Source organism: Zonotrichia albicollis, chromosome Z, assembly GCF_047830755.1.
Source record: "Zonotrichia albicollis isolate bZonAlb1 chromosome Z, bZonAlb1.hap1, whole genome shotgun sequence".
Classification (NCBI taxonomy): Eukaryota; Metazoa; Chordata; class Aves; order Passeriformes; family Passerellidae; genus Zonotrichia; species Zonotrichia albicollis.
This window is the reverse complement of record NC_133860.1, coordinates 33345922-33359763: the sequence shown is the minus strand read 5'-3', so window position 1 is coordinate 33359763 and position 13842 is coordinate 33345922. Positions and strand designations below refer to the sequence as shown.

Sequence of the window (13842 nt, the reverse complement as noted above, 5' to 3'; positions counted from 1 at the left end):
TAATAAGTCAGTTGGTTTTAAAGAGTGTAATATTATTATTGTTCAATAAAAAAACTCACAAAAAATAACAACTGAAAGCATCGCTGTCTATTGTGTCTATCTGTCAGGAGTAAGCCTGCTGGTGATGGTACAGACGTGCCACATGCAGGTTAGGTATGCTTTTGGTCTCAAATCCACAGAAGCAGTTCCATGACATCTGCATCTATTTCAGCAAATTTCTGGGACCGTTCATGGTTGCAGAAAATGACTGGTGTCCCACGTCCACCACTTCAACCACCTTCAAAACAAGGTGGCTGGATCGTAGCTGCCTACTTGGAGCAGCCACTCTTTGGCCAATTCCAGTACAAGAAGGATTTGGAAGCTGTCTTTTCTTGTTGGCCTGGCCATTGCCATGCCAGGGACTATGTAGCTCTGGAGCAGAGCCTGTAACTCCTTGATGCTCTTTCATTTTTCATAGAGGAATAACCTGTGAATCCACAACTGGCAAGTCAGGAGAATGGAGGAGATGGAGAGGAATGCCTTGAAAACATTTTTTGGATGATTTTTACTCTTTTTCATGAAATTTATAAAATGCTTTTGTATCTCTTTAGCTGCTTCAGTGATAGTTCGTTACACACAGAATAGATTTCAAGATGAAATTAGAGCCTTTCATCCTTTTATTTTATCCTTTATCCATTGAAAAATTTATCTGTTGTTACCAGTGACTACACCAGGATGAGAAATAATGGAAATTATCATAGAGACATAGAATAGTAGAATTGTTTAGGTTGGAAAAGACCTTTAAGACTGTTTGAGTCCAACTGTTAACCTGACACTGCCAAATCCACTACTACTCCTGAAGTAAAAGCAGTGAAATTGTTCATCACAGAACGTGGTCCTGTCATCTAGTATTTATTTTGGTTCTAGTGGGATCATATATTACTTACAGTACGAACATGTTTGGCAAATAGGCCTCATTTTTGGAAGGTAGCTGTTACTTTCTCAGCTGCTGAACTGCAAGCTACATAATATATGCAAAGACTCTCATTTTTTTATCTAATATGTGATGATACTGATTAGAATTGTGCTTTAATACAGTTTGTATTACAGCCTCTATTATAGGGTGTTGCAGACACCATTACAGTTCAAACAATATATAGTCAAATGTTTTAGAGCAGTGTCTGAAATACACAGAATTGAAAAGTCTAAAATATATTCAAATGTATTTCACCCAGAATTCAAATAATATGTAAGAAATATATTTCCAGTGTAAATAAATTTTAATGAAAAACAGCCTTATCAATATCAACTATGAGAAACATCTTTAATGTACCTTAATGTATGATTTCATTATATAAAGCATTCACACTTGTATTGTGAGATTTATCACTGTGAGATTTATCACTACAGTGTGATTAACAATAGGAATTTGCCACTCTAACCTGCTAGGACAAAGATATTGGAGCAAACACATCAAAGTATATATTTTAAATGAAAATATATGTACATGCTTGCTATCTATTTAAATGGACTGTCAGGTCACAGCAGCACTTTGAAAATATTTCCTGACACCTGCAAAATTGGTAAATATTTCCTGTTCTTGTTGTGTCTGCCAAAAATAGTATTTTTCACAAATTGGACAGATAACTTCACAAACATCATGATTTTCACTTTGACCTGTATAAATATGGTATTCACAAGGGTTTGTCACTGTCCAAGGAAACTGTGGCTGACAAACTGATATGTTCAGGCTTTTTTTCTCTTCCAAAAGTGGCACCATCTATCTTCTGGGTGGCCAGAAACCACGCACAACTCAACTGCTTGGCTTAATTATTTCAGGATGGGTGAGTTAATGATGAAATAGGTGTTAAAACAGCAAGACATGCAAATGCTGAAGTGTTCCTTGCCCTCTCATTGGCAGCAGCCAATGCACACCTGTACAAGTGCTGAGTACCCCAGTCATGGCTGGGTGGGTGTGAGCACCCATGCCTGGGGAGACTGGATTTTCTGCAGGCACCAGTGGAGATCCAGCCACAGTTCTGGCAGCCCCACATCCCCTGAGCTGCCTTCCTGGTGCCACAAAATGCTCTGTGTAAATAAACAAACTTGTGTTTGGATGAAGAGAAAGACGGAGATTTCCTTAACTTTATTAGTACATGATGTTTCTAATCCTCCCTGATCCTCTTCCATTCACTCTGCTTCCAAAGTGGTTGCATCTCAGATTCATGCGCTTGCTCCCTTCCTACTTCTGAAAGCTATTAAGAAAAAACTCAATTGAAATTAAGGGCAGCAGTTGATCGATTATGCATGAGCTTATCTTCACTATTCTAAGGAGACGGACTAATTCTTCAAAAAGTTACATAAGAGATGCATTTTTCTGCTCTGCAAACACTGAGCCTAACTAAAGTGGTTTATGATAAATTGAAACAACAGAAATCCTATGAACATTGCTTGAAAATATCTTTCTTCCTCACAGGAGAAACATCTATTTTTGAAGAACAAATAATGGTTTGGAATGCCATTGAAATCCAAACACACTATTAGTATGTTCCTGAAAAAAAAAAAGGTACAATGCTGGGGCAGAATGCACCAGAGCCCTTGCAGCTGTGTCACACTTTCCTGTTTGTTATTTTTAGTTTTCCATTCCTGCTCTTTATTTTGGGCTTTGCTTTGCTTCCTATGTAGCTTCCCCTTAACTCTGTATCGCTCTGTCTTACATATTTCAGGCATTTGGCTCGCTCTCCTTTTTTTTCCTCCTTTTCTTTTTTTTTTTCTTCAAAGGAAACCCAAGCAATGCTGTCCAGTTTCAGGAAGTCATGTTTCTCTTGGCAGTGGCTGAGTTCTTGGTTTTCTAAAGGCATTTAGGAAATTTAAATCGCTAGTTCTCAGCTTTTAACATACTATGGCTTCATAAGCATAAGAAAAGAGCAGCACACAAAGAAAATTCAAGCCTGTTCTGTAGGCAAGTATGAGCTGCACTTTCCACCTGGGAAGCCACCAGTACCCAGTCTCACCTTAACTTCCCAGCCTGGCATTTAATAAAAAAAGGAATATAAATGAGCTCTGGCGAAACTTTGCATCATAAAGAAGTTTTGCATCTTTTCCCTCTTCCTTTGTTAATATATTGAAGTACTTGTAATCTTATAGGGCCAAGTAACTCATCTACAGAACAGAGGATGCTTACACCTGTTAAAAATGTACCACGAATTTTGTGTCATGACTGAATGCTTTGCCAGCAGCCTAGGACCTATCTGCAAAGAATTAGTTAGGAATCTCATCTGATGTTTAAAAACATACGAAGATTTTTGGGGAAAATTTTTGTTTACCCTGCAATGAATTTCTCTGCAGGGGAATGCACTTCCTTGCCTGCATGCACTCAGAGATGCAGAAATCAGCAGCCGTGTGCTCAGTCCAAGAGATTTTGCTAAAAAGCCCAGACTAAATCCTTTAGCACATTAAAACTGATGTCATGATTTCTTGGGACTTGGCTCCCAGAAGAGGCTGCGAGCATGAGGCTGGCACTATTGACAGAAAGTACAAAACCAATCACAGTTAACAGCAGAGTATCTCTTTCCCTTCCCTAATTCTCTCACTTCTCTACAAAGTCTCTTCAAACCGCTGAAATTTGGTAGTGGCCATGCCAAGCCATGTCTGGCTTCCCCTGTCCAGTGGGAGTTCTGGCACTGCCATCCACAACACTTTACCACCACAACAGGCTTAAAGCAACCAATAAAGCAGTGTTTGATGAAAACTATGCGCAAATGCCCTGGGCATTAATTAAGTTAATGAGGTTGGTATAAATTATTTTAAAATGTTATCAAGCCTTTACAATAATTACCAGGGATACCAGATAACCACCAAAGATTCTCTGTCAATCCCTTCCACAACTGGACAGTGGAGAGAAAATAAAACAAAAGACCCATGAGTAAAGGACATGGAGAGATCACTCACTGAATACTATGATGGACAAACTAAATTTGATATGGGGAAATTATTAGAATTTACTACCAATAAAAAATGAGAACAGGACAATGAAATATAAAACAAATCTTAAAAAAACATTTTGTCCCCACCTCTCTCTTCTTTCTGGGTGCTGCCTCCTCTCTGCAGTGGTGCAGGGAGATAGGGAATGGAGGATATGCTCAGTTCATCACACATTGTTCCTGCCTCTGCTTGGGGAGAGGAGTCCTTTCCCTTCTCCAGTGTGGGGTCTCTCCCATGGGAGACAGTTCTCCATGAACTTCTTCAGCCTGAATCCTTCCCATGCTTTACAGTTCTTCAGGAGCTACTCCAGTGTGGGTCCCTTCTCACGGTGTGCAGTCCTTCAAGCACAAACATCTCCAGCGTGGGTTCCCTGCAGGGTCACAAGTCCTACCAGGAAACCTGCTCCAGCATGGGCTCCTCTCTCATGGGTGGGCAGGTTCTTTCTGGGACCCTGCTCCAACATGGGCCTCTCACAGGGTCACAGCCTTGTCTCAGGCGTCTACCTGCTCCAGCGTGGGTCTCCTCCAGGGGCTGCAGGTGAACCTCTGCATCCCCAGGAGACCTCCATGGGCTGCAGGGGTACAGCAGGGGAACTGCTGTACCATGGTCTGGACCAGGGGCTGCAGGGGAACCTCAGCTCTGGTGCCTGGAACATCTCCTGTCTCTCCTTCCGCACTGACCTTGGCATCTACAGGGTTGTTCCTCTCATATATTTTCACTCCGTACTTCTGTTAGTGCAATTACATCTGCAAAATATTTTTTTTCCTTCTAAAATAAGTCAATTTTTCAATATGTTAATGAAGTGTCATTATATTCTCTGATGTGCTTAGTCTTGGCCAGTGGTGGGTCCACTTGGCAGTGGGTGCCCATTGGTTCTGTTGGATGCTGGGGAAGCTTCTGTCAGCTTCTCACAAAAGTCACTCTTCTAGTCCCCTCCCTCCACCAAAACCTGGCCCCACAAAAGCAATGCAGTGACCTGGATTATAGCTAGGTCCAGATCTCTCCCTGTGTTCTGTAGGTAGCTTTGCTTTGTCTTGAATAAGTAGCTAAGTAGATAGCGTGGTGGCTTTTTTCTATTGATGTCAAGGATGGACACATAAAAAGTAGAAGAAGGTGAGATCAGCCTCAGTTGATTCAAGTGTGCAAATACTGGGACACCTGGAACTTGATGATTTCAAATAGGAAGTATGTGGTAGCTGAGCTCAACCCTTACACATGATAAGATAAAGTTATCCAGTGCTGCAGTAAGAATGTAACATAAGGAGGGAGAAAAGTCGTATTGGTTCTTCTAGCCCAATATATTCCTCATAGCGACCTTTAGCTCCCTAACAGCCATCAAACTGGACAGTGTTTTTCTCAGGACTTCCTTGGCATCTGGCAGCTTTTTCTAGTGACCAAATCTATAATAACAACAAGACAGTTCTTCTGTACTTCAAATTGTGCCAGCAGCTGAGATACTTGTGCTGTGCCAAATGACTCATCTGTGAACAGAATTGTTGGGCAGACCCCAGCTTAATCACTTCTTGAACTTGTTGTCCACCTGCACCTTCCAGTTTCTTGTAGTCTGAAATAAGACAAATTTTTTGAAATTCATTGTTTTCTATTATATAAGGCAATTTTTTAAGAAGCACCATCCAACCTTAAGTCCTGGGTCCACAGAGTTCATTATCTGACTTGAGACATGAGAGCCTCCCTGTTCACAGTACATTAAAAAATTCAGCTGTGGAGTTTGCATCTTCTCTTTACATAGAATCATAGAATGGTCTGGGGTGAAAGGAACCTTAAAGATGACCCAGCTTCAACCCCCCTGCCATGGGCAGGGACACTTTACACTAGACCATGCTGCTCAGAGCCCCATCCAACCTGGCCTTGAATACTTCCAGGGATGGGGCATCCACAGCTTCTCAGAGCAACTTGTCCCCAAGCCTAATGCTGTCACAGTAAAAGTTTCTTCCTAATATCCAATCTAAACCTACCTTGTTTCACTTTAAAGTAGCTCACCTTTGTCCTTTAAAAGCCTGTCTCCATCTTTCCTGTAGGTTTCCTTCAGGTACTGGAAGGCTTTCATGCTCCCTTCATGTACTGGAGGGAGTTGCCACCATTGCCATGTGCCTGGGCAGACATCAGCCAGACCTACCTACCCTGCTCCAACCCCAATTCCCTGGATGCCTTCACAGGGTGGTAGGTATGACACAGCCCTTTCCAATCACTTAAATTTAAACCATTTTGTTTTTAAACATTTTCGTCCTATTCCTTAGGCTCTTAATTTTGAGACAGCAGTCTCAGTAATGGAAGGAGGAGATCAGATTTCAAGGTCTGTTGAAAGGCTGCATTTCAGGGGCAGGTGGTACTGTTGCAACTGCATGTGACATGGCAGTGGCTGGAATTAGCAGGAGAGGAGAGGCCAAAGACCTTATTTCTCCAATTAAGCCTGAGCCTATAATCAGCTCACTGGCCATACACTGTCCTCTTTTACCATACGCTGGATAAGATTTCTTTCTCAGGACACCTGATTTCCTATTTGCCAAAAATAGCTCTCTTTGCTCAGTGATGTAAATTACCTGGGTCCACGTGTAAGTTTCTGCCTGTTCCATGTGCTTTTATGCTGCAAAGGACTGGTCTATAAAAGTACCAGAATGGCTCATTTCTTTATTTATGTTTTTAAGCATTTGAATGGAGAGACCAGTTCTTATCTTTGTGACATTTTCCCCCTTGTTATATTTAGACAAGGAGAAGATGAAGAACTACAAAGCAGTGAAGAAAGGTGCGAACCGTAATATGTCATGTTTAGGAACTTGTTTGTTTCACCAGGACATGAAGTACTTCAGTATGACATATGAAATTTGGAGAAAAAAAATATATACAATATATTATATATCTGGAATAACATTTTGCTTATATATGCAATATCTGCCATTTTCCTTTTTTCTCTGGGTCAGTAGAGCCCAAAAACTTTTGAGCCAATCCTGCTTCCAGTGAAGGAAATAGTAAAGAATTCTGTGACAGGAAAATAAATAATAGCATGCCTGCAGAGTATGAAAGTGTGCAGGAAAGTATGAAACCTCATATGCTGTTTAGCAGCAGAGCAGGAGTCACTGCAAGAAAAAGAAACATTAAACCAGGGTTAAGCATTCAATGGACAGAAATGCCATTGCATTCATCTTTATTTATTTGTGTTTATTAGTTGGATGTTCCTTACTTTCCTGCATGCATGTGAAAGCCCTTACTGAAGTTTCCCAATTTTTCAACCTTCTCTGCCCTCTGGAATGCTTTGGATTTGCAGCCAGGTCTTTGTTGTGAGTAAGGAGTAGGGTCTGTCTATTATCTTGCACAGGGAAAAGAGTTGGCATTCTTTTTAATGAACTAAAATATGTGTTCTCTATTTAAAAAACACAATATATCCTTACTCCCTGTAAACAATCTGACCTTCAGGTGGAATGCAGCCAGAGGGGCTATAAATAGCACCCTTAGTAAGAGAGGAGACAGAAGCATTGAGATTTCAGCTGGCAGTGCTCACACAGAGAAATAGCAGATGAGCCACCTCTTGATTTTGTTCTCTGAAAAGCTCAGATGCCATGTCTGTAGGAACTTGGCTGAATCTGTGTTAGGCAGGTAAGGATATTTTTCTCCAGCAAACAGCAACATGTATTACAAAAAAATTTTTGTCCCTATGTGTTGCTTCCTCCACCATTTTACGAGTATCCTGCTGTCCTTAGTGTGTTCCCATGGCCACACTCACAGACAGAGAGGCTCTACAGGCACTGAAGGCAGCAAGTAGAGGGAAGAGGAGGCCAAGCTTCCCACCCAGGACCCCACTGGTACTCTGAGCCAAGGCCAGGGCTCTCGGCAGCTGTTGTGGGTACCAGTCCAGTGACCTACCTATTGCATCATCTTCTTTCATAAAGAGCTTTCTAAACACTTGCAAAGCACACCTTCAGGTATCTTGTGGTTCAATATGAAGAGGAACATCAATTAGCTTTATTTCTCTTTGCTATAATTTGGTATGGAAAAACTTGATTATGGTGCAAGGTGTGTACTTTTTCTGCATCCTAAAGCCTAACAATTTTAATGAAGAAGCTCTAAGCATGAGGCTGCTACAATTAATTTACTCATCAGAACTCTGCAAGTTTGTTCAACAGTCATGAATGTTTTCTCTGTCTCTGGACAGGTGTTTGCATCCAACAGGCTTGTGCATCTTTACAACCATTTCTCCAGAGAGACTCATGTGAAAACATTTTTATTCACACAGGTATTTTGGGAACTAGCATTTTTTCACACAAGTATGTTTGTATATAAGACAGACGGTGCACATAAATTATACTGACTGCCACCTGCAATTAAATTTTATAAATTTCTTAAGGAATATAAATTAAATCACAGGAAGATCCTCTCCATAGCCTCTGCCCACATATCTCTCTGAACCTGCTGGGACTGTAGAAGCACTGAAGTCCAGAAGGACAGATAATTCAAATATCAGTTCCTGTTATAGTTCTCAGACATGCTGCAAAAACACTGTATGTCCTAGGTTTTATTTCCCAAACTCATTTCAGTGGCATGTAAATGTGGAAGTCCTGCTTCCCTCCTCCAAACCAGACCCTTTTCTCTTACAATGGAAACAACATCCTTCTCATCAGAATGAAACTGAATAGACAGACCATCAAAGCTGTGTAAAAGCACCAGCTGCCCGGACACATACCAGGACAGCAAAACTATTTACCCCAGGAGCCTTTCAGAGGATTCAGGTCAATTCCATTGTATGTGGAGCTGACTCACGTAACTTTGAGACCTCATTGTCCCTTTCCCTCTCTGCTTCCCTCCTTTTGTTTCATGCCATTGTTTCTAGGTGGACATTAAAATGCTCTGGGACAAAGATCATGTCTTCCTGTGGACTTACACAGAGTAGAGTACAAAGAAGTCCCAGTACCGTGTGGGATTGTGCAGCCCCACACTTGGTTGGTTTGAGAAAACCACACACATCCAGAGCCAGGCAGCTATGTATGCACACGTGCAAACACCTCGACTTCAGATGCTGGCTATGGTTAACAGTGGTACAGTGTTTACAGTGGTGTATCACACCTGTAACTCACAACATAATTTCAATATCTCTGTTATTTCCTCTATGACTCTAAGGCTTAAGCTACATAGAAGGAGGATCAAACAAGCAGTACAACTTTGTATGTGGAAAACTGGGGGGTCACCCAGAGAAGCTGTGGATGCTGCACTCCTGGAAGTGTCCAAGTCCAGGCTGTATGGGGTTTGAAAGACATGACCCTTAGGTTTCCTTCAAACAAAACCATTCTGTGATTCTATAACACTCCTGTCTCTATTAAAGTAGCTCTTTGAGCTCCTATTTAGCATTCTCTTGTTGAATCTTGCTAGGCTAAAGCACATTCAGCCTCACTACTACGCTAATTGGTTTCCTCCTGATTGCAATTTAAAAAAAAATTCTTATTATAAAAAGTTCTTCTATGTATTTTTATCATCGCAGATATTTTACCACGTGGCAGTTAAAAGTTGTTTCTCAAATAAAGAATGTTTCATTCTCGTCCAACTCTGTAAGACAAAACGACTTTTCATTTTAAGTCGTTAGATAGCTGTTATCTATTCCCTTTCCCACACAACAGGTTTAAATAGTTTTCTTTAATTATACTTATAATGTTTACTTTATACTATTTCTGTCCAGTTCTTCTTGGAAAGGTAAGTTTCTTTCCATGATCTGAAACATGTAAGAAAGAGAACAGAAAAAATAGAAGAAATATTGAGCCAATATTGAGAGCTGTGAAGCTTTTAGCACTGTAGACAAATAACTATGTCCTATACTTGTGATTTTAAAAATTAGCCATATTTATTCCTTTCATAATGATAACATCCTTATCTCTAAAGCACATTTCCCTTTCCTGTATAAAAATGAAGAAAGTAAGACTCAATATACATATGTAATATAGCCAAGGATACCCACCAGACGGGGAGAAGGGGAAACAGGCTTAGGTGTCCTGCTAATCCTTGTGGTATTGAAAATAATTTGTCACTCTGCCATCTAGCTTATGTCTTAAGATTCTCCCCACGAGGATGAATATACTGTTTCTGAAGTGCCTCCCCAATGAGTGCTTAAAGAAGGGCAAGTGTGATTTCATACATAGGGTGTAAAGCATGCAAGAATGAATCCCTTGACCATAGTGTCAAATTTCCAAGCAGCAGCTTAAAACATCTTCAGAATTTTTCCTTGCCTTCATGCCTTCATGAAAAGTAAATATTTTTCTTTCTGATATGTACGCTTAGCACTTGCAAATGTTTTCATCAGCCACAGGGTGCTGTCTTCTTGCTTGAAAGAAATGATTCAGGCAAAAGTTATATTTGAGAAATAGTCTATTACTAATAAAGTATGTTTCTAAAAGAGCCAGAAATCTTTTTTAAACTCAGACACTCATTACCAGAGGTATGGGAAATCTCTCTTTATGCTTGAGAATTTTATCTACTACTTTTTAAATCAAAATGAGGCATCATTTTCAGAAAATAACTTTCTTTATGCCAAGTTGGAATTTTAAATTCCAAACACTGTAGAGTACTTCTGAGTTTGGGAGAAGGGTCCTTGCCATTGAATTCACACAGACACTCAATCTTCTAGGGAGAAATAAAAGCAAGAAGACATAAATCAAAAGGAAAGAGAAAACCATAAACCTACACCCAGCAATGTTTACTGCAAAGCTGTGGCTTCTCTTGCCTAGCAGATTCTGCCCTACTCCGATCCTGTCTGTCTCATTACTTCTCTCCACCTTGGTTTCCTTGTCTTCTTTCATTCCCCAGGGTGTGACTTCTCTTCTAGTGCTTTGGTCCTCCCCCAGGCTGTGTCTCCCTCGTCTCAGGCAGACTCCTTGCTGAGTGCTGCATACTTCCTACGCCTTTTCATTCAGAGCCCTCCTCAAGGTGCTCCGGGTAGAGCCATATGGGCAGTGTGGAGGTTACTCTTGAGACCTGCAATACAAACCTGCAGTCATGGTCCTTCCTCAGCTGGAGATGCTGCCCCTGAGGGCCAACATGAGCATGAACAGTAATACTGGTACAGGCTAGGCATGTACAGACTAGGGGATTGAGGATCCATAGAAGCAGCTTGGCAGCTGCCTGGCAAGTCCTTCTGAAGTCTGCTGCTCTTGCAATCTGAATCCATTTTTTAGACAAAGGGGGACAAGCGGGGCTCACCCATCATCTTGGCAGCTGTGCAGCACCAGCAGGGCATGGTGCACCCACACTGTTGGGCTGTCTGCACGCAAAAGACTTTCTGTTCTAGCAATACTGCCAACATTTCTTCACCTGAGCAACAGAGTACATTTGTTGGCGCTGCCTAACCCAGTTCAGAGTGGAAGAAACTCAACTGACAGGAGACTCTTTTATGGGAATAAATTCATAGCCACTAAGGCTTTTCTTGGCAATTTTCTTCAGACTCATAGCCAACACTACCATGATGCACCAGCCTGCTGATGGAGTGGCTATTTGCTCAAATGATAATTTCAAAGAACCCTGATTTCAAGTAAAAGAGCCATGTGTTCTGTTCACTTCTTGTTAAGAAAGAAATAATTTCTCTACCTCTGTAAACTTTACTGGGATTGTGCTTGTAGTCAAACACCTGAAAATTTTACCATTGGCTGAAAAAGTGTTGCTTAGCTCTTGCTGATCTAAATCTCTTAATTAAATATGATTTTACTGGATGGAATCTGAGGAGTTAAAAGTGCAGTGCAATAAACCAATTGGAATAAAATAAAGAATCGACAAATAATGTAACCTGGACATTTTTAAGAATTACTGTGTTAAGTTTTTTTCCTTAAAGCAGTAGCAAAGTGCTTTGGGAACATTGCAGGTTTGGATATTGATGAATATTTGTTTTAAATTGTAGCTTGGTAAAAAAGCTGGTAAAATCCAGATAAAAAATAATGAAAAATGTACATCTTAGTATCACGCTATATATATATGTATATATAGTCCACTATAACTGCAAGTAAGCACTTTGTACTTTAAAATTAAGTTCTCTAAGTAAAATCATTGCTTATTACGCATCAAATCTTATGAGTAAAATTGATGAGTAAAATTGTTATGATAACATATTATGTTGTTGGTATTTTTTTAAACTAAGAACTGTCAAGAGACATCTATATTATTCTTGATTTGATCCAGAATGTTGTTGGTAACATTAATGAGTGATTTTTGGTTATCATAACAATGGATAACTATTTAATTCTGGGGAGAAAAAAAGATAACAGATAAAGGCTTTTCTGTTTCTCTTTTCATTTGTTTGTTTTGTGCAGAGAGGAAGAGTTTAATATGTTTTATTCTGAGCCAAAAATTGTTGTAAAATGATATTGGCAGAAGTATCTGAAAAATGCCAGAGAAAAACATAGCTTAGGAAAAGAAAGAATAAATATTTTTCAAGAGGAAAGATAATGGGGTTTTATGTCTTAAAAATGCACTCTGTGTGGTAGACCTCACTGGCTGTGAGCTCAGTTCTCACATGAGATCAATTTTTTGACTGGTGTATTTAAATGTAGGAACATAAGTAACACTGTAAACTCTATTCCATCATGCAGCTTTTAAAACACTTGGAAATTTCCCTACATGACACACAACTGAGATTCATGGGATTCTGTAGCTATCTCTGGGATAAATGGAGAGGCTGTCTGCACACAATTACTCCCGTTTCTTGTCAGTCTCCTGATTGCTGTGACTCAGCTCTCATTAGCCAAGTACGTCATCAGAGGACATCATCACAGCTGAAAGGACTTCAGGACTTAGACTCTACTACCACTGTGTTACATTTTCTTAGCTAAAACATGAATCAAAACTGTTTGGAAATGCCATTTGACTACTCAGGACAAACAGATCTCCTGGAGATATTTCTGGGGACTTGTGATTCCGTCACTGGAATTCTCCTTCCTCCTTTATATATTGGGTTTGAGCAATGTCTCAGTGAGACCAGGCTGCCTCCAAGGTGATGTTAGACAAAATCTTATACTGCCTTGGCCAGCAAGATGACAGTTCAAGCATTTACACTTGTCCCAGACTAAATTTATCTTCAAATTAATCAGATTTTCATAATAAAGGATGCTGCTCTCTGTTTGCAAACAAAACAGCAGGTAGGAGATGCACACAATTCATCCATGGGCATTTGCATAACTAAAATCCCACCTGTGTAATTGATCTCTCAAGCAAAAAATACACGTCTTAATTGCAAAACTGGTATGTTGTTTAGGAATCTAGGACAGTGTACAGTCCTCTCTAAAGCTGACCTGCGTTTGCATCCTGCCTCTTCAAAGGCAGAATGCATCTGCCATTCCTTGTAACAGTGGCTAAGCCCTCAGAGTGTTCATTGCACAGCTCGGTGACAATCTGTGTCCCCAGTGTGTGCCTCTGTGAGCTTGAGTTCACTGGTAAATCACACGCAGACAATGAACAGTGCTAACCCCCCCAAAAAGATAAAAAGTTCTCAAGGTGAGAAGGGGACGCATACGCAGTACAAGGACTCTGAGCAGGGCTTACCTCATCAAAAGGAGATACACTGCAAACACCACCAGTCTGGACTAAGAGAGCTTAATGGTGTGGCCAGTTAGTGTGTGCTAGTGCCTAGGTGACACAGGGCTCTGTTGTCAGCCACAAAGCTGTGGTTGACCTCCTGCAGCCTTACCTGGAGGGGCAGGTTGCACTCCAGCCCTCCACTGTCCCCTCTAACTACCACTTACACAATTCTTATTTAAAGTGCTCATACAGTTGTAAAGTCATTTGCTTTCTTTCTAAACCTCTACAATAGTAAACCCAAGTCATTCACAACAATTGTACGCACTCATCTGACCCACTCTTGATGTTCTTTAGAGGGTGAGAGGAATTGTCTCGAAT

The 13842-nt window shown here is 40.5% G+C and overlaps 1 protein-coding gene across 3 annotated transcripts in view; it reads right to left on the bottom strand.

Annotated features, from left to right (window-relative positions):
* SNX18 (sorting nexin 18) overlaps positions 1 to 13842 on the bottom strand; it is a 211659-nt gene that overhangs the window by 29988 nt on the left and 167829 nt on the right. The window lies entirely within an intron of this gene.